At 40.1% G+C, this 22233-nt stretch overlaps 1 long non-coding RNA gene across 4 annotated transcripts in view; it reads left to right on the top strand.

The window, feature by feature from the left end:
- LOC103058777 (uncharacterized) overlaps nt 1-22233 on the top strand; it is a 191636-nt gene that overhangs the window by 101042 nt on the left and 68361 nt on the right. For 3 of the 4 annotated variants that reach the window (XR_015795832.1, XR_015795831.1, XR_015795834.1), the window contains 2 exons: nt 10828-10922; nt 12747-13252. The exons of the other annotated variant lie outside the window; for it this stretch is intronic. This is a non-coding gene — a long non-coding RNA (uncharacterized LOC103058777). Of the gene's footprint in view, nt 1-10827; nt 10923-12746; nt 13253-22233 lie in introns of those variants that run through there. 4 annotated transcript variants of the gene reach the window in all.

Genomic DNA, 22233 nt, shown 5'->3' with positions numbered 1-22233 from the left:
TCAACTATTCAAACACCATTTGCAACTCATTGTAAAGGCGATTTCTTCACTTGAGTAGTGAATTTTCAGTAGTACTTCAATAAAGATCATCTTGGCAGTTTTACATTTTGCTTCTGGGAAAAACTTGTTTAAGGTCTGTAATAGATGATATGCAATAGATAAATCTACTTGGAAGTACTTTGGAGTAAGTTCCACCAAAATTAGCAGGTGGCACCTTTCATTCAGTAAAGATGAATCAAACATTCTTATAAAAATGTTGCTTCTATTGAAAGGAATGATTCTAATAGAAGAGAATGTAATGATTTTAGATTTGGTAGACCTGGCCAGCATGTGATTTCATGTTATTTTGCTACAGAGGCACAGTGGCTAAAGTTCTTTTCAAGGATGAAGTTCTTTTAATGGATGATGCCGTCAAAGTAATCATATTGATGGAGCTGAATGTCACTTATTAATTCTGATTGGTTGAAAGTCTTGGCTGCGTGTGCTATGATTTCATAACCTTTTCCCCTCAATTCGGTTGGAATCCGTCAGCCTGCTCTTTAAAATGTTGTGGGAAAACTTTCTTTTTTTTACTCCAGTTAAATTTCATTTTTGCTTGGATGTGGTTTTTCTTTTCATTGTAGCCTAAGTTACATTGTTTTGCAAAACATCACCCTGTTATTATTGTCCCCTGTTCTTTGCACTGTAAATTTTTGTCTTTTTTTATCCAACCACCACGCAGTCAGCTCTATCCCATTTTTACCCATTTGCCTGTTCCTTTTCCCTTTTCATCTTGGAAATATGAGCCGTTTCACTTATCTGCTCCTCGGCCTAAAATAGCCACCTGACTTGTTCCAGCTCAAAGATCCATTTATCAACCAAGTCCATGGCCAACTTGGCTACTGAAAGTATAATAGCATAGTACAAAAGTTAGCCTCTTCTTTCAGGCTTGCAATATGGCCTAACATACTACTGTACAACATGAGCCCCAAAAGTCATGTCTGAAAATAATATTTTGAAATAAGCTACATTTCAAATGAAAGCAATAAGAGAATCAACTTGCAGCCAAGCTGAGGAGATACTTTAGAGCAGTGTTTCTCAACCTTGGCCGCTTTAAGCTGTGCGGACTTCAACTCCCAGAATTCCCCAGCCAGCCATGCTGGCTGGGGAATTCTGGGAGTTGAAGTCCGCACAGCTTAAAGCGGCCAAGGTTGAGAAACATGGCTTTAGAGTCTTAGTCAGGGGAGCTGTCAGAGACTCTAAAGCTAAAGGCGACTGCATCGTTTGCCACTCTGGTTGAACCTTGGCAGAACAGCGGCAGATTGGCCAGATGGAAGATCATCCCTAACATTGGCCATTGATTCGCATCTTGCCCAGACAATATCAGGGGGTTCTAGTTTGGAAGGTTTTTAAGCCAGCATGTCTCCTTAATGTGCTTTGAATTCCCTCTCTTTCCCTGAAGACTGCGTGTCTCCTCCCGTGCTTGTTATGGTCTGTTCTCTATTGATCTGATACTTGATGGTGCTTTAGCTGGGAATCAAGCACATTCCCAATTTAATTAATTTGTAGAGATCAGCTGTCTTCCTGGCCAACCTGAAGACATTGGTGCTGGTCTTGTTGGCTCTGGAGGAGGAGGTTTTTCTTTCTTTTTCTTTTCCCCCCACCCCCAATTTTTTTCTTTTCTTTTTTTACTTCTTGCATGTATCCAAGCTGAGGTAGTAGGTTGTATGGTTTAGAATTACACCAAGGGAGATAACTGTACAGCCTCCTAGCTTTACTTGGGTCGTGCGCAAAGCAGCGAGCTTGATGAAAAGGTTGTAATCCTTTGGGACGCAAATGGACAGGTAAGGACTCTTTTGTGAATCTCTAAAGGAAAAAAAGGGGGGATTTCCTTTAACAAAGCCTCTGTCTCCCCCAAACCACAAAGATAAAAGCCAAGCATTAATTTAACAAAATTCTGGAACTTAATAACGTTTAACAGTTCCTACTTTTCACAATGTCAACAGCAAGCTTGGGAATATTATATAAACGTCAAACGAAATAGTCATCTGAGTTTGATTCCCCCCCTGAAAAAAAATTGGGGTGGTGAAATTCTGCCTGAGATAGTTCTATTAATATGCCTTTTTGAATAGACAAAGAGCTAATCCATATAAATAAGTTAATTATTAGTATAACTTTTAATTTTGAATAGAACTCAGTTTTCTCTGGATTTTGGCACTTCAGGGCTCCAGAGAGCCAGGGCGTGAATGATTCCCCCACCTATTTGTCCATAAAAGGAAGGTAGAATATCATTATCTACTACTACTACTACTTCCTGGATATAGAAAACTAACACATAGGACATAATCAGCACCGCCTTTATCTTGACATGCTATATTTTTCATGGGAATCCTTTAACTATCATCCCCTCCACCATCATAAGGTTGAAGTGGAAGAGTCCAGAAGAAGCTGACTATGTGCTTCTTCCATGGGGACTCTTTATCTGGCAAATAAGGAGAATGCCTTTCAGCATATTCTTGAGAATTGTAAGCCCAAAGCATGAAATATTGGCAGCCAAAAGAGTGCATTTCAGAATTCCCAGGAACTCTTCACTTCTTAAAAGGTGTGAGTGCAGATAGCCTCAAATGTAGAAGAAAGCAGCATGAACATAAGAAATGGACCTCAAGGTGCTTCATGGACTGCGTAGCCTTTACGGGAGTGCTGAATTCACCAAACCAGAGAGAGATGCCACCAAAATGAAAAGGTGTGAATTGCTTTGGTGAATTCAGGACTCCTCTCACACATCTGCCTCCCCTTTACTTAGAATTGGACTACCTTCAAAGCTACACAGTCCATAAAGCACCTTGACCACATGATTGTGGCCACTTCCTGGACATTCTTTGAAGGCTTCTGGATCTTGAGTTACTGAGCTGGGGTTTCTTTCTGCTTCTGTTCCCATTTTCCCAAGTTAACTCAGCCAGGAATCTGACATAAAGAAAAACTGAGATGAGATAAAATGCTTCACCATTTTGGTCAGACTGCTTCCCATCCTTTCCAAGCAGAAACCCGTACATCTGGAGAAAACCAGAAATCTTCTTCCTATTCATTTCCTAAATATGGGGTGAGTGTGTGTGAGTGTTTTCTGTAATTCAGATTCACTGGAATGGTGGGAGGAGGGAGTCACAGCAACAACACCTCCTGTTCATTCGTCTCTTCTCAGTGCTGTTACAGTTTAATAGCAATCATGATTATGCTAGAAGTGAAATTTCACTATGTTCCCCAGAGGTGGAGACTCAGCCAGGTAGTCTGAGTTCTGGGAACTGTACATTAAAGTTCCCATCCCTTTTGATTTCTGGAAATCTGATGTCCTCATTTCTTCTCCCAAATGCCCAGATCATGATCCTCTTCTCTACTTTGTTAACCTGGATGACATAGACTCACAAAGGACAAATCTGACATGGACATTTTTCAGGTAGTGCTGAAAAATCTCCAAATCAAGACTGACTCCTGGTGACTTCGAGGATGCATTAATTTTTTTTTTCTTGGCAACAATACAAAAAGTGGTTTGCAGATTTCAACTTCCCAAAGTAGCCTATAGCCCTGGGGTCTCCTCTCAAAGTATTAATATGACTTTTGAGACCAGACAAGATCAGCCAGATATAAGGAAATAGTCTAGAGGGGAAAACAAAGAACATGACAGTGATGAAGACTAAAGGCAAAAATAATGTTCTGCCTTTACTTGCCTGTAGAGCTGATACACAAGATGAATGATTCAGAAGGTTTAAGCGGTAACTGGACACATTGATTTAAGGTTTTTAGGATATCTTTCTACATCAAATATAGTTTTGTGGGAATTATTTTAAACTCCTACCCTTTCCTTCCCTTATACCTTAACTTTATATACCTGAGCTGATAATGGAAGTCATAAAGAGATCCTATTTAACCTGGTGCCTTCCTCCCCAGATGTGCTGGATTATTTCAATATCCATATTTTGGATGTTGCTGGAGATTATTGAAGTCTGGCATATAAGGAAGGCACTGAGTTGGAAAGGCTGCCCGAGAAGGTCTGTGTGTATTTCAGGAGTAAAGCAGACATTTATGATTCAAGGGAACATTACGACTTCTAGCAAAAGAGCATTCTCAATCAGAACTTGGTGCAATTAATCCGTTAATATGTCCTCGAGTGCCCTTTTCTCAAAGATCCTCCATATGTCCTTTTGACATATGTTTTCCATATGTCTTGCTGGTAATTAGTATTCCATCATATGTCTTCCAGCATATTAATTAGACTTCCTGGAAAATGTGGTGGCATTACAAGTAAGGACCTTTTGCAGTTGTCACAGAACAGCCTTGTTGCACTTTTCAGCCCTCAGGCAAGAAATTAAAAAGGAGTGGAAGGAAAGGTGCTTTGGGTAGAACCCAGATGGCTCTAGAAAAATCCCTCCTGCTATTGATCTTCATGAGCCTGAAAGCTCTTCTGTTGTTTGACATTTCTATCGATTTCTTTAACGGGTCGCCATTACAGAATATGTTTACCCTTGTGAATTTGCTGAAAGTTTTAGGACCTGCTGGAAGGTGGAGAAGAAGGGAAGAAAGGAGGGTATGTTGGTTTCCATCTCCTCATCTCCCTCTTCCTTCATCAACTGGTGAAGAATATATATGTTTGGCCAGGGTCTTTTTCATCATCTCTCCTGAAGCAGAGATATCATATTTTATTTATTCATTTATTTATTTGAAATATGTATGTGGCCGCCCATCTTAGAACATAACTCTGGATGGCTCACAACAATAAGACCAACAACGATAAAAACCATAAAAATAAATGCCTGTTACCTCAGCCGTCGTCCTTGGATGTCTCCATCAAAACTATTCCAGGCTCTCAGCTCACCCTCTCCCAACACCCCGGGGAACAGCCAGCTCTTTACAGTCTTCTGGAAGGCTAAAAGGGTTGGGGCCTGCCAGATCTCCAGGGGAAGGGGTTCTACAGGGCAGTGGCCACTATGGAAAATGCATGCTTGCTATGTCCCACTAAATGGAAACATTCAAGGGAAAGGACCTGGGGCATGCCCACTCTATGTGACCTGGTTGGGTGGACAAATGCATGTCTTAGCATGCCTGAAAATATTATATATTCCTGTCTTATTTCCAAGAAGCTCAATGTGGTATGCAAACTTGCAGAAAGGGACCAAAATTCATTGAATAGTTTTACCTTTAGATATCAGTGTATGCGATCTGTTCCTGAACCAGAGGATAGTTTCATGCCAGAATCCAAACTTCCCTGGATATTGCATTACAGTTTGCATCTCACAGGAATGTGCATTCAGCAAACGTTGCACGCAAAATAGGGTATTTTAAGGAAAGTAGTCACTAAAATCAGCACATGATGGGAAACTGCAAACTAATATTGTACTTATGCAAAAGTGTCTATAAAAATGTGTGATGGTGTGTTTTTTTTTTTTTTGAAACATAAACTGATGCAGAATTGCATTGAATTGGAACTGTGAGAAAATGAAATTGACAGATTGGCTCATTCCTATTCAACTTCTCACCTAAGGAATATGTGTGTAGCCCAAGGTCATTTTGTGAGCATTAGGGCAGATTCCTCTGGTCCTGATCCCCACTCACCTAGAAGCAAATCCTAAACTCACACTAGCAAAATTGTTGTTGTTTTTAAGCCACTGAACTTATTTTTACCCTATTGTAATTGACTTTCCCATAGCCCCATCATAAGCCATCATTTTCCAGCCATTCACCAGCGTCCCACATGGTCAAATGTGTGAAAAACACAGAACTGAAATAGAATGAAATGTAAAAATGATGTATTGTTTTAACACCTAAGACCCAATGGGATATATTTAGGCAGTGTATAAATATCAGCATGAAATACATAAGATTTATGCCATGGCTGGAATCTGAGCCTATTAGATGCTTCCTCAGTGAACATTTCCAAAAGCAGCACTTGAGTTGGAAGATTGAATGCTGTGTAGACAATGTGTTTTGAACTGAGCAGTGCTCGAGAGTACATACCTGCTCAACCATTAGGCATTGGTCAGGTTCCAGAGCAATGCTGAAGTGGTTCCATGGTTTCTACAAACGTGGCAGTTGCCTTCACCTTAATGGACCAATTGTCGTTCCTACAAAAACAAAAACAAAAAAACCAGTTTTGTTGTAGAGTAATAATTAATCATATTTACAAGCAGGTCAATTTAATCCCTCATTCCCCACCCTTACTTTTCCATTTTGGTTTGACAACTAACCTTCAGTATTCTTTTAGTATTAACAGAACATCTTCTATAGTAGGGACGTAAAACAACTCCGTCACCACAGGTGTCTTTAGCAAGCCACAGTGACATCACAATAATATGTGTCATGATGTCATCATGCAAATGATGCAATGATATACTTGCATTATGATTCTGATGCATGTGTGTAAGATGAGTCACTTGTGTGATGTCATGATGTATATGCTGTCCTTTACCTCCCCTCGCTCCTCCCTGCAGACACCATCAATCTTCGCGAGATCTGTGAAACAAATTCCAACATGGCAGCACTTTCTGGAATCTGCTGGTGTCCATGTTTCTCCTAATAAACAACCCTGCCCATTCCTTGGTAACAGATGCCTCTGAAAAAGAACATTTGTATGTGGAAGTTGCATATGAAAAGTAGTTACTTAACACAAAGAAAAGGAATCTGTAAAACAAAAGACAAATTCTAATGAACTGTCCACTAATTCAGATAATACAATAGAGTGAATTTACACTGATGCCCACCTTTCCGTGTGCTTGAAAAATGCTAAAAAATGCTGCTGGGTTTTGTGGTTTCCCTCCTTTTGGCATTTTTTAATAAAATATATTCTACAGGCTTCAGGGCCTCACCTTGCAAGTTCATGCTTCTCTGTGCCTCACTTCAGTTTATCTGAAGGATGGGAGAGCTTTTTATTCTTCTAGAATTTCTTATCTAGATATTTTCTTGCAAAAGGATTTATTACCTTTAAAAAAAAATCTGGGAATTCTGAGAACCAGCTGAATAATTTTGGGAACTTATCTCTGAATTCTAAATTGATGGACTGAAAAGGAAGCTACAGGCCAAAAAATGCTGCCTTGAAAATTAGCTCCCTCAAACTCAGTAGGACTGACCCTTTAGAATGTTAATCTTAAGTATAATTATTTCTCTCTTAGAATTGAACAGAATTTTATTATGGTCACTGACCAAAATTTATCCCTCTTCTGAAAAACAAAGTATATGGGACAAATTGCTTTGTCACCTCTAAAATATAATCTACTCTTTCTACACGCCACCCCCAAAAATATTACTTTCAGCATTGCTACTGAGAATTGCTACCTAATTTTCCTTTTCATCCACCAATTAAGCACATTAATGCTGACAGTTTTACAAATTGCATATAAATGTGCTTCTGTATCTATTGTAGAATTCAGGTTACCTTCTCTGGGCAGAAAATTCATAGCAAATATTAATGCTAGCCTTTTTTCCTCCCTCCCTCCCTCCCTCCCTTCTTCCTTTCCTCTTCCTCTTCCTCACTTCTGTTTCCCATTATATGGGAAAGGCTTCTAACTTACAGAATTGGTTTCCTAGCATAGTGGAAAGCCTGCAAGTACGGAATGAACTTTATTTTTGTCACAGATATAAAAAGCACTTAGAGTGGATTTATTTTTGTCAATGATATAAAAATCCATTTGGAGTGTTTCCACTGCATCCTTGGCATTTTCCTTATAAATGTAAAAATGCCTATAAACAGAAAACGCTGAACCTAGACGTGCTCATGATGAGCTGAAATGTGACTGTCATTCCGCTGTGCCACAATAGCTGTGGATGATCAGTGTTGTAGTTCACTCTTCCCTTAGTATGAAATAGAAAGATCTCCACGGCTTGCTACATCATCATTTGAAAATAAAGGAAGGCCATGAAAAAGAGATGTGGAAAAACCACGCTTGACGGTCAGCCAAAGGAAGCACTTATGAATCATTTTATATGTTTTATTTATCACATATATAATCCTTCAGGGAAGGAACTGAAGAAAGCATTTACGATATGTCATCCAAACATCCCTTGTCCCAGAGCTGCATAGTGGATGGGATCACTCATATTTAACAACCTGCTGTCTTAGAAAACGTCATGCTAGTTATCCAGTTCCAGAATTCAACTCGGCCATTAATTCAGGATGGGGGAAGAACAGGTGGTCAAATGTGCAGTTATCTTCCAATACTTTTCTGGATTTTGTAATACTCTTTCCTGAATGTCGCAATACAGCTTTCTAGCAAAAACATACATGTGAAAATGTTTATGCTGGTGAAAATATGAGATTCATTTTGTGACAGGCACTGAGGCTAGACTGGAAGATTATCGAATGACATCAGTTGGGGGGAAGTGCAAAAAAAACCCAGAAACCCAAACAAACCCTGCCAGTCTGTAGACTCTCTACTCAGAGGTGCAGCTAGGAGTAATTCCAAAAAAATGAAAACCCTTGGAGAAAATATGGGATGAAATTAAAGAGTTATTTCTGCCTCTCCTCCTTATTCAGTGTCTCCTAGACAGAAGGCAACTGTTCATTTCAGAGGGTGACTCATTCAGTCTTTCGGTTCTGAAGCCTTGATGAATTTTCCAAGTTCATCTTAGCCCCAGGTAGAGAACACCTAAAACTCAGAGGGTTTCATTATGGCTATCATAATGTTTTGGCTGAAAGTCACATGAGCGCAATTTATAATACACTGCAGTTCCCACATATCAGGGCTGACAATAGCATAGTCTTTGGGCGGGAATAGGTCTTTTAGAACAAAGAAGAAGAAACAACACAGAATTGAACTAAATTTTCACCAGCCATGTTGGAGTGTTCTTTTGAGAAATGGTACAGGCAAAATTTCCTGTGGGTCATAAGATTACTGTCTATCCCTTTGTTGGTACATATATTTTGTTACTTCGTAGCTATACATACAGCTTTCATTTAGCCCCTTCCAGTTTATTGGCTCCTGTTGCTGTTAGATGCTGTTCTGAACTGTTGCTAAAGAGTTGGCTTTGCAGTTTCTCAGTCTGTGTTGGGTGATGGGTGGGGGGACGAAGGTGCTTGACCAGGTGCTGGCTGGCTGTAGGTTCTCAGGCAAGGCTGGACAGATTATGGAGAGAAACTGAATGCAGGGACCAGTTGGAAAGGAACTGTTGATAGAAATAGTGAACAAGTTGAGACCCTGTACTTAAACTTTCCACCCTGCATGTAATGAAATGTAGCCTTATTCTCTTTCTCTGAACCCCTGGAAGAACATAATTTCTGAGACTGAAGATTTGGAACCATTTACCTCAACCTGGATGCATTGCCACGATTATTCTGCTAGGACATAACTTCAGTTTACATGGAGGCTCGTTCAACCGTAATGTTCCTTCCCATCACCTGGGCCATTCATAGGTTACAGAATTCATTTTTGAAATCCTGATAAGTCGTGGTGATCATTTATCTAGTAAGGCTGTGCAACAACCTTTATTTAAAGAGGAAAATGGGATTCAGACAAGAACACTCAGGTTACACTGGTCAACATCTCCATAAGGAAGCATCTGCACAATCCCAGAAAAGATGTGTTTGATCTGGCAAAGTGTCAACAGGGCATGTCCGCATACACTTCAAATCGCCTTTTCCCTTTCAAATCCACATCTACATACTCCTACTGTCTAGCTTATTGTATGGATGGATTTGTGAGGCTGGGCTTGGAAATTTATGGGGAGGGGCGTGGATTGATTAAAGATTCTTTGGTAAGAAGAACAATGGCAGGTGAGCTTCCTGCAAAGAAGAGCTTTTCAAAGACAGGACCAGCATTAGGCTGAGGCCAAGTAGGCTCTGGCCTAGGGTGCCAAACCTTAGGGGGTGCCCTTCTTCATATCTTTCTAAAAATGCAAATCTTTGCACCAGTTGAGGTGGCAATATCAGCCAATGTGGTTTGGGTGCCATATACCCTTGATCCGGCACTGTTCACAGGCACACGCTTACTTCATGTGATTCAGTGGCAAGGATTTAAAACATACCATCAAGCTTGGGGGGAGTGGGAGCATTTAGAGCCCTTTGTCCATTGAACTGCAGAGTTGCAAGGGGTATTTACACCCAATACAACTCTTTACTCAATGAAGGGATCCAAATTAAAGCATATAAATCAGGTAGACCCTGAAATAAATTTGGGGTTTCTCAAAGGATACGCAATTGCCATGGCAAAACGTGTGCACGCCGGGGGGGGGGGGAATGAAAGGGGGGAAAAAAGTAAGCCATATTTGTATTGAAATAAAACTATAAAGTAACTTTCAGCTCTTAAATGGTGATTAGAGCAAACCATGTGGTCAATTTGGGGCAGCATAATTGGAGGGATTTCTGGGGGACAACCCAGGGTCTCTAAGGCTTTTTAGAGCTTGTAAGCCATCATTGCCCATCCTTGGTCTAAAAGAATTATAAATGAATATAATAATATAAATGACTCCTATTGAAACATACCTGGCATGTATTTCTTTGGCCATGCGGTGCTGGCTTTGGCATTGTCCTGGACTTCATCTGAACCAAAGCTTCATGAGGAATTCAGCTATTTTGGAGGTCACTGCTTCTCTTTGGAAAATGTGACTCAAACACAGGTCTGCCTTCCAGACTGGCTTGAACAGTGACCTCTGTCTTCTTAGAACCAAGAATGCTTTCAAAAGTCACTGCATTGCATTTCTCCCTGGATTTTTGAGATTAGGCTGATCTTGTCTTTGAAGTGGAGCTGATGCATTAGGAATCCTTCACTCTTTTTCATTTCTCAACTATGCGCAGAATGTTCTACAGGTGCCATCGGCTCCAGCTTTTTTTCCCCTTCTGTCTACTTCTGTTTTTATCTTACTTTAAAGGAATGATCTCAGGAGAGCAAAGGAGCCAGGTCCACTGTTACAGGGACAAAGATTTAATTCAAATTCTGAAGGCATGGATATAACACAATGGCAAGGTAAAAGAGCTATTGAGATTGCAAGAAAGATTGGGGTGGGGGGTGGGCTAGCACATTCTTCCTCTCCCTGACCTTCAGAGTCCACCCTGTCCATCTCTATCACTCAGTATGCATATCTGCACGGGTGTGAATGTGGGTATCAGTGGTCATAAATGTGGATAAAGATTACTTTTGGGTTATATTGTACTAAGCAGGGGGAGGGAGGAAGAATACATGTGAACTGAAGGAATCAAAGATTGTGTCAAACTGGATATTCATCAATCTGAAATTCGTATGTATGTATGTATGCATGTAAGGAAAAAAAGATCTCATCTGATGGGAAAGAGCTTGGTTTAAATTGTTCTTTAGATGTCTTTCCCCCAGTTAATTCGCTGGGTGGAATAGGATAGCCGTCCAGTTCTATTTTATCTTGAAAAGGCAGATTAACTAATAGATTGACTTCTGGTTTCTACTCCAACCTGAGATCATGCCTGTAGCATTTCTCCCAACAAAAATTCCACAATAATCAATTGACGTCTTCCACAGAGACTTCATGAAGCATCCTGAAGCTACTTAAATACCATTTGGAGAAATACATTTGGGTCACCAATGGTAAAGCACAAAAGAATGTTGAGATTCGACAATTTAATAACACAATTAGGTCCCTTTCTTATTTAAAAAAATGGCCTTCACTAAGATTATTCCCACCTACTCATGAATTTGTACTGATCAGTTTGGACTGGTCATTTTACATAGCTTCATTGGCTTGAATGGCATTGCCTTGGAACTATTTTATAAATAAGTTGTCTAAGAAGGCAGACACCCAAACATAAACAGATAAAAGTCTTAGGTTATGACAAAGCTGGCTAAATTAAATGTTACTGTCGCCTTTACAGTTGGGGCAGGAATAACAGCTGCGGTACTGAATAGGACACCTTTTTTACTATAAATGGTTTGTGCGGCCAGTCAAAATTTTGTCATCCCAGAACTTCTTAGGAAGACGGCTGCCTACCATTGAAAATAGGGACAGAAGGATAATTTTCAGTCCTTGGCCTTGAAATTTTCCATCTCTAGAACTGCTGCTTTCCAAAGATCTGGAAAGGATTAACAACTGTTCATGCTTTAGAGCACGTGTTTCTGCTACAAACTGATGAATTGTTTTCAAACTGGAGAAGCCTTTTCTTAAGTTCCTTCTGTAAGAAAAGAATCCCAGTCCCAAAATTGCCCCAATCTCCTCCATTCTAAGGGTACTTTCCATTATCTCCAAGGCTGTTTCCTTTACCCAGTAATTTTAGATAAACCCCACCTTTCCCCATAGTTGCCCTTTAGATCTTTTGGCATTCTTAAATAACCTTGCTTACTCTTGCTACATACAAAACCTGGAGCTTCACCTCCATAAGGCCCATATTTTTTCCCAATCCTCTTTAAAGCAAATGTGGAGCTGCAGAACGCCATTTAAAAGGCCAAATGTTTTAATAAATACCTTTAATATCTTTTATGAAAACAGAAAGTGGGGGAAGGGACTGGGATCTTTAAAAGACTTCCCTACATGTTGGGGTCTGATATGGCTTCTGACTGCAAATTTAGAGGATGTGTCTCTGCTTCCCCCCTCCCCATCCCAAACTCTTGCTCAATGCTCAACTAGTCAGAGATTTACAGGAACATTTCAGATGAGCTTCAAGTGCCTGTCTTCACTCCAAGCACATGTTTAACTTTTGCAGATACAGGCTGAACAAAGAGTACCTTCTCATCTGAACTAAATGAAACTCAAGACTTCTTAGTTCTCCAGCTCATCTAGCGATATCTAACTCTTGACTATATCTTGTTTTATTCTCTTATTAATAGGAAAGTCTGAAATCAGAGACTGGTGGCTTCTTCCTTCATTCCAAGTGAAAAAGAAGATTTTCTCAGTCCTGCTGAGATTTCCCTGCAGCGTGCAAACATTTGTGAATTGTGGTCTCACAAATCCTTCCAGTGTGGGGTTTTGTTTTTTCTCCATTTCTTAAGGGTATGTCTGCACTGCGTGTGTCTCTCATGTACCAGAAAGGATGGGAGCAAGCTTGTACAATCATCTGTGCTAGTTGATGTAATGTTAGGAGCAGTAGGCTTACCCAAGAATGTCTCCAAAACTCCTTGAGTTAAAACCTTGGAGGTTGCTTGACAAGCTACAATCTTTCCATCAATCTCTAGTCATATTAGTCTTTTGCAGCAAAAACACTGGACCCTTGTGGCACCTCAGTAAGTTAATGAGTTAGATGTCATCTAGTTGGGCTGAGCTCCTGATGATTTCGTGGACAACTGCTCACCATCTCAGCTTATCTCCAGCAATAAATTGAGCTCTTCCAGTGACATTCCAGTAATCTTTTGATTCCATTCATCTACTTTATCTGTTGTCTTCCTTTCTTCTACTTCCCTTAATCTTGCCAAGCACAGTAGTTTTGTGGCATCTTTAAAAAAATGTATTATCATTCACACTATGATCCACATAAGCCTATGTGCTAATAGATTTGTTAGTCATCAAGGTGCCACCAGATTCCTTGGTGTTTCCATAAATTGCTTTATGGAATTTAAAATATATCTCCCCCTTGAATGAAGATTGGGGTGGAGAATTGCAATTCCCATCATGCTGGACTATTAGCCACAATGGCTGAAGAGGGAGTCCAACTACATCTGAGGAACCATAGATCTCAGCTCCTGCCTTAAAGACAGTATTTATGAAATGTCTTGAGTCTTTACAGAAAATGCTATCCAGAAAGATTTCTGAAATTCTTCTCACATACTAGAAAAACAAAACCACATGGTTTTGTTTCTAGGTGGGAGCTGGTACAATAGAATTTTCCATTTAAAACAAGCAAAGAAATTATCTGAATTTTGACAAAACGTATGCACTGTTTGCTGGAGCTTTTCATTCCTTCATGTCACTCCTGTTGTCCAATCTCATATGACATTTCATGATAACACATTTTATTTTTATTTTTTTTAAAATCATGATGCTCCCATATATCAGCTTTGGCAACATCACTTAATCTAAACACCAGATTGAGTCAGACAGTAGGTGCCAGGATCACATGAGTGTATTTTCACATCTTCATCTATACATGGCACGCACACTACACTCACACAAACTAAGGATGTGTTGAGAGGGATGAAAAAAAAAACTTTGTTGCCTTTTCCTTCTTCACGGTAACTGGAGTTATGTTTGCTGATTTTCCACCCACTGAAACCTTTAATTTGTACCAAAGGAATATTTGCAACAAAGATTCCCTATAACCTTGATAATACTCTCTAGTTTCCTATTGCCATTAACTGGGAGAAACCAGAGATCTTGGTTGCTGGGCAGAAATAGTGACAGAAAAGTTTATCCTACATCTTACTCCCACCAATCTTGCTTTTCCCCATAGGTGAACTGGTGGGGCTGATACTTGACAAACAGGAGAGATGGGTGGAACTCACCTGTCCTTTTGGGTTCTCAGGGCCACAGTGATTCACCAATATTGGGGCACCCATTCCAATATAAAAAATTCCATCAAGATTTGGTGTGTGCTTGTAATTTTAACTGATGCTGTTCAGTGTATGTGCACATCAGTAAAAAACCCCTAAAATAACATGTACGTTCATATGAGAGTTTGATTGGATTGTACAAATAGAGATGTGGGAGAAAGGAACTCTGTTCTCATTGCTCAGGAGAACTTTAAAGCCTCTCTAAGCTCTTGAGATGTGCTAATTCAATGCTTGACAGCCTATTTCTGAAATTTCCTAGTTCAGCCAGAATTCAGAGGAGGGGAAGACAGGGCAGAGTGAACCCAGGAGATAACAAGGAATGGAGTTGATCCATCCCCTAGCACTTTATAAATCCAGTGTTGCAGTTGTTTCAATAAGATGTACATGGGGCAGAGTCATAATTGATCATGCTTCACAATGGTGAAAGCAGCCTGCAATAGTAACAGATCAGATCTGAACTTTCCTACATTCTGTTGGTGAGAAAGAATTCCCACGTGCTGTAATTCCCTATTGATTGACAGGTAGATAACAGCCATGTTTGGAATCTTCTATAATTCTTAAGTTTATGTTCTGTTTGCTTATTTGGGGATGGGAGGTTTTGATTCTGAAGGAGGAGGACTATGCCTCTCCCCCTAAAATAACATTTGATGGCATATCTTTAGGTTTCTCCCTTCCTATATCCTCAAAAGTTTCATTGATGTTTGAGAAACAATCTGTTACACAATGAACTTGGGCATTCAGAGGAGGGAGGGAGGGATATAAAAGAACAGCCCCTCCCCTTCACAAGTTGCAAACAATATCAAGGGGCTGACCTAATCAAAAAGAAAAAAAATGAAATCCAAAATATTATCTAAATGTTTGGGTCAAAGCTGTGCTGAAACCTGGCTTGCCTTTTTCTTCTCCTTTGAGACTTGATTTTTGTATCATGTTCTCAAGGTGCCTGAAAATTGCTTTTGAATTTCCCGTGATGGCATATTTGACAACACCACCAGTTTATTGTTGAAGAAGGTTGTTTATACTTCATATATGAAACCTTTCCATGGGGGAGTTTCCTCATCTTCTCTTCCAATTTAATGGAAATATGGGAAGCCAGGTAGGTTGCAAACTCCAACTCCTGAAGAGGCCTCTATAATGAAAGACAGGAAATTTACACACATTCCTTGGCTTCCCCATAACTAAATAAATGTCAAAATTGCCACATTCCATTGATGAGATGTTCACTGAAATGCCTTCTCCTTTGAAAGAAATTTCAAAACCTTCTTTTCTTTCATCAGACTGAATGCAAACTGTTAGGACAAAATGCACAGCATAGAGTTAAATCCAAATTTGGTGATCCCCCCCCCCCAATTTTAAGAACATCTGCACCAATTGCTTTTGACCCTTTCCTCCCAGTTGCAAAGGGACATTCCTGTGTAGCATTTATGAAAGGGAAGAAAGAAAATCAGGTTGAAATACTTTTTCAGTCCCTGAGCCAGTCTTGTGGTTTCTTGAATCCACCTAATATAACAAACTGCAAAGATGGGGCCTCTTCTGTAAACATAACATTACTTGACCTTTTTTTGAATCCTCCCTAATTTCTTAAAATAGATTGATTGAAGAGTTTCTCCCCCACACCCCATATTAAAGCAGCAAAAACTGTCAAGTTCTTTCTAGTAGCCTGCACTTAAAGATACTTCTGCAAGAACTCCATTTTTAAAGGAGACACGGTCAAGTTGTTGTGACAGGGATCACTGAGAAGCCCATTCGACATATTCTGTAAATATTCCATATTTTCCTGGAACTGTCAAGTGATGTCTGCAAAATGGTCTTGGGATGTGTGCTATGTGCCCAGCCAACTTTGATGCAATTGCAATGCTTTGGTGAGCTGATGTAATCTGTGTCCAGTCTCATTCATACACAGAAAGTGCATAGCTTTATTTAAATAATCTTGCCACAGGGAGGAGCCAAGGATCATATTTTACCTTGGTCTTCACAAAGGGAAAAGAGGCCTGCAATTGAATGTCAGTCTGTTCCCCCTTGTGCAATGCTGACAATCCTATGCATTTTTTCTCTGCCGTCCTTCTCCAACCTGATGCTCTCAGGTTAGACTTCAATGTCTGTGACATTCCTGATTGGGAATTATGGGAGCTGAAGTCCTCACAGCTAGAGTTTACTAGGTTGGGGTAACTGCCCTTATATATTTATTGCAGTCTTGCAGCCTTTGAGATTTTTCCAATGCACGGGGTCTATATTGTATGTTTGTATGATGAATATAAACCGTATGGGTGTTTACTCAAAATTCTGTCCCATTGAGTTCAACGAGGCTTACTCTCTAGCATAAGTATCTTAGTATTGCAGCTTCTGAGACTTTCCAATGATTTTGTGCAGGAAGAAATATAGTCAATATTCAAAATGCTCCAGGATGAGAAAGCGCTGGTTGTGAATGGAAGGAAGCAGTGGTGTGGTCCAGTTGAATGTCCCCTTCCCCCAACCTGTGGAGCTAAACCAATTTCCTAATCAGCAGGTGCAGAAGAAATAAAATTGTCCTCTTGGAAGGTGCTATGAGATTAAACAGGTTATAACTGAGGCTTTTCAGAGATTCATGTTGTAAGTGTGGTCACAAGACCTGTTAGGTGTTTAATTAATATGTGGTCGATAAGCAGGTGGAATGTTTGAAAGTACTAATGCAAAAATCTACTGTGAAATTATCAGTTATGAAATGGAAGGAAGGAAGGAAGGAAGGAAGGAAGGAAGGAAGGAAGGAAGGAAGGAAGGAAGGAAGGAAGGACGGAAGACATCCAATGCAATCTGAGATGTCCCAAAGAAAACAAATTTGCTTCCTTATGTGTTTCAGTCTACTTGGTTTGCTGGAATTGATCTGCTCTTGTCACAAGGCTCATTTTCCTGAATTTTGCAATTTGTAGTTGTTTAGCTTAAACATCTGGGTGTGATCCAGTCTGATTATAATATCAGTATAATTCAGAATTATGGACAGGCACCAGGTGACTACTATTTTCCTCCTTCCTTGTTACTATGATGACATTTCTGGGGTGGGAAAAAAATTCCTTGCAGGTCATATCCTTGTTCTTCATTCCAGCATTTCTTCTCATCCCTTGGCCTTATGCTGTACTTTTGCATTTCTGCTTTTATTTATCTGATACAAAAGGAAAACAAAAGAAAGAAATGGTGGAAGAGAAGGAAGCAAACTCAAGTAATGATTCTTTCATACTGTTCTCTGCTGTAGTTAGATAATGACCAGCTGGAATGATTGCCAATGGAGACATTAAGAGTCAAATGTTCATTGATCTCAGTCAGGCGATAGAGAAAACCTCAGCATGATCAGATGGCACTGATGGAGATAGTGTTGAGAAGAAAGTCAACAGCAGTTGGACCCAATGGGATAATGTGAAGGGTTTGCTGTCTTAACTTTCTAGTTTGATCAGAAGACACCCCTCTTTTATCTGCCCTACCATGAATCCATACATAGGTTGATCTCTGCAATCTCTGCAGAGATGGATTGATGCATCCCAGAGAGCTATTTCTTTGCTTTCTTCAGCATCTACTTTCAGCATTTATATCTCATTTGTCCAATGTCCAGCATTCCAAAGGGATTTTTCAGAATGTGAAATGGTACAGTCTCAATGAAGATTAATGCCATGGGCAGCAAAAAGAGAACTGTAAAAACAGAGCCAAGTATCACGTTGGTGGCAATTTCTGAAGTTCTGGGACAGTTTTTCTTTAAAAGGAGAACATTTCCCTGGCATCAGAAAGAGAACTGAAAAGTGCCAGGTGAGTTTCTCTGGGGAGTGGTATTCCAAAGATAAGGACTACAATAAAAGAAATCCTACCATAAAAGAAATCCTAGAGTAGGGGTGTCTACAAGGGGTACAAGGCAACTGACAGCATTTGTACAATGATGTCATGAAGCTTGTGTCATCACTGTGGCTTGTATCAGATGCCTGTGCCCTAGATCTTCTCTTGTCAAGGCAGGGCCACTTAATTACTAACCCAGTATCTACTAACCCAAGTCAGGGCCACTTAATTATCAACACCCAAGCAGATTTAAATGAAACAGAAACCCTAAGAGCTTTCCCCATCTTGTACTAACCCAATATCTTTTATCTGCAGTCCCTTAATGATATTGCCTTCTTCTTTTTCCTAGACCATGAATGAGGCAGGTTTAAGGTGTCCTTAGCAGTACTGTTGTTAAAGCAGTGTTTCCCCCTTATTTTGACACCATCCAAGGGCAGCATCAAGGTATGTAAAATCTGTTCGACTTTGAAACTCAAGACACTGGGGAGAAATCAAGAGACTGCCCTGACTTGAAACAGTGAATAGAGGCACAATAGAGACTGCAGATTTCATGCTGATAGGGTTTTCTGTCAAGTCAAGAATAGGTGGAAACACTTCAATATAGCAGTGGAGAAAGATTCTAAGGCTTAATTAAGAGTCAGAAATGCTTAATTGAGAGTCAGAAACACTAGAAGTGATCAGTGCAACACCAAGCCCAAACCACCTAGGAATGACTACCTTTTTGTCATACATTTCCTGGTGAGAACAGGCCTTTCATTCATTCCTACATTTTTAATCCATGTTTTCCACTGTTTCTCAGAGAATGGAAGAGCAACACATTGAATTTAGAGGAAAAGCTGTAGCTCATTAACTCAAGCAGCCTCTCTCAGTGTCCACAGGTTCTGGCATCTGTCCAGAACTGATATCAGCAAGGAAATTATAATCTCTCATTGTTGGCTAACCAGACCCACCTGACCACTGAGTAAATCAAGTGAATAAGTAGATCAGGGAAGTTGGCAAGACATTGGCAGCTTGAGGCAAAAGTTAGGATGATGCTTCTTCCCATATGCAGGATAAGAGCTGACTTGCCTGGCAGTTGGAATTTGCTTCAGCATCCTTGATTGATCCTGAAAGCAGCAGGCTTGCTTAGTGGTTATAGAGCACACGTGGCTCTCTCCATCACCTCAAGGCCACCTCTCCATATCTGCTGCCTGAGGCCATCACCTCATTCTGCCTAACAGTATGGCCAACCTTGGAAATTAGTGAACAGATCAAGGAAATGAAGATGACTTCTACTGGGCATAATATCCTAATGGGCCAAAGTAATAAGCCTGATGAATTCAGACTCATCACACAAGATTGAATGCACTGTATCACTGCAAAAGTATTAGTAGAAACTGATGTACCTTATGCATAAGAGCTCTTGGAAGAACTTGCATTGAAAAAAATAATAATTGAATGACAGAATTAGCAGTAGGTTCTTTGTCTAGGTTTATATATATTGAGACTCCATTGTTCATTATGTATGGTTGCTCCGCACAGAGGCATGAACACATATTAGACCTAGTACAAGATCCTTAGTTATTTGTTTCATCTATACTCTCTGTAGTGAATTCATAGCATAAGGAGGGTGGTAGAAATTAGCAGCTGAAAAATAATAGCATTGTCAGGAAAAGGTTATATCAGTTAATTATCTAAATATGAGCCAACTACATGATGCTGTATCCCAAAATACCAATACCATTTCAAGTGATATTAGTAAAAACATTGTATTCCAGGCATGGGGGTGGGGAGAATGGAAAATGAAGCTTGTGTTGCATTTGCCCAGACAGAAAATCTGGAAGTCAATTGGAAGGGAAGTAAGAACAAGAGATAAGACTTATTAAACTTCCCAAGGAGGGAAAGGGGACTGTCCACAAATGAAATGGAGGGATAAGTACACTGGCCGTTTTCCATATATTTGAAAGGACGGCAACAGGAATGAGTGCTATCTTTAGGTGAGTTATCTGCTTATGTAAATATTAGGGGTGGACAAGCTTCAAAATGAATCAGAAAGAATGTTTGAAAACTCATGCTAGCACACCCGTCTGTTACGTGAATACAGCACAACATCAACTTCAATAACTTGACTCCTTAAAGCATCTGCAACATTTTTCATCCTTGCACAGAGGCCTGAAGGACAGGTTGCTTTCATGAGCAGAGAGTGCTCTGCTTGCCCCTTTATACAAGATTCAAAGCGCTTCTGCCAACAATTTTCAAGGAGCGTACAGCTCTCATAAATATGCAAAACCATCGCTTTGTACTGTAGATCAGATTCTTCTACGTTTTATTCTCCTTGCATGTGTTTGGATGAAACCCCACTTAGGTGGTATCTCTACCGGAGAAGGTTAAGTGAACGTAGGCTAGCGACAGGGACTTCTCTGTGGTTGCACCTTCTGTAAAGAATATTCTGCTTTAGAGAATATCTTTCTGGCAGGACAACAATTCCAACATTGCTCTGCCACCTTAGAGTAGCTGCTGGGTGTGAGTCTGGGAAACTGCTGTGACTTGGTAAGCTTGCTACTGGATGCCAACCGGAGAGCAACTACTGACAGGATAGACAACACCTTGCTGTTCCCCTCCCCCAAAACTGGATTTAACCCTATTGATGAAAACGTTCTTGCCAGTCTGATGTTTGTATGTTTGCCAAATCAGAGTTATGATACTAATGTGCTTTTAAAAAAAAAAAAAAAAGCTGTTTATTTTATTGGTGTTTGGTCCTAAAAGGGGCTTTTGGGCCATGATTTTATGAGTTATTCAACCTTCTTTCCAAACTGCTTGCAAACTGCCCCAAGAATGCCTTTATGAGCTGGAAGGAAGAGTAGACTTTTAAAATAAATCAATATTATATTTCCTGCTCTCTGAATCACTTCCTAGATTAAGACTGATCCTTGGCAAGGAGACTGAACAAATAATCAAACCCAATTTAGTGAAACAGTAAAACAACTGTCACATCTTAAATATCCAACTGGGAAGGTCTACCCCAGCATGACTTGGAATGTGCTCTTCTGTCACATCGGTAGCATAACTCCATCGACCGCAGCGTCTGCTCAGGATTAATATGCCATTCTGCCAACACTTTTTTCTCTTTACCATCAGTAGTAGTCTTACTAATGCACTAAGGAGGCATCATCATTACCAAAACATTAAAAAGGAAGCTTGACTCAACAACGGTCTTCAGCACAGGACGCAAGATGGTCATTCCCTAGTTTAACTTCCAGTAAGAAATATGACGGATTTGCATATTTCAAAGAAAATGTTTTCTGAGCAATCTTTTGCTCACGGAGAAATGCCCCGTAGCAGATTAGGGTAGCTAAGGCAGAGAAGACATCATTAATGACTTTTTTTAAAAAATCTTGAAATATTGTTATTCATCATAGCAGACTTTGCTGCAGCCAAGGGGGAAGAAAGTAACTTAAACCATGGCCATTCCTTGTTCACAACTGAAGAAGTCTCTGTAAAAATGAGCGCACATTTAAGAAACGTAGATACAAACCGAAGAACAGTTCAGAAATAAAATATAATGATGCTAATGTTGTGGAAGGTACCCTTAAAATTGCAAAAAGAAGAACCATCTTTATGAAAACAACAGTGGCCTTTGGAGCTTTTTAAACTAATAAATCACTGAGAAATGAGATGCCACTTAATAGTACAGTGGTACCTCTAGTTACGAACGCCCCTCCTTACGAATTTTTCAAGATACGACCAGCTCCGGGCCCAAAAATTTACCTCTACTTGCGAACTCCGCCTCTACTTACGAACCGGATCTGCAGCCATTTTCCCCGCTGCCACACAGTTGCGGCTTCCTGTGGGCGAGATCGCGGTAGCAAGGAGACGTTCAGTGAGGCTTGTGGTGTGTTTTGTGGCGTTTGGAAGGTTTTTGAGGTTTAAAAATAAAATGCATATGTTTCAGAACTGTTTAGCCGTATTTACATTGAACCTTATGGGGGAAATTTACCTCGGGGTGCGACCAAATTTGGAGGGCGGATTAGCCGTATTTACGTTGAACCTTATGGGGAAA

Source organism: Python bivittatus, unplaced genomic scaffold (assembly GCF_059951505.1).
Source record: "Python bivittatus isolate LINGU-HERP-01145 unplaced genomic scaffold, Pbiv_v1 ctg000320_np1212, whole genome shotgun sequence".
Lineage (NCBI taxonomy): Eukaryota > Metazoa > Chordata > Lepidosauria > Squamata > Pythonidae > Python > Python bivittatus.
This window is presented reverse-complemented; position numbering and strand designations above follow the sequence as displayed.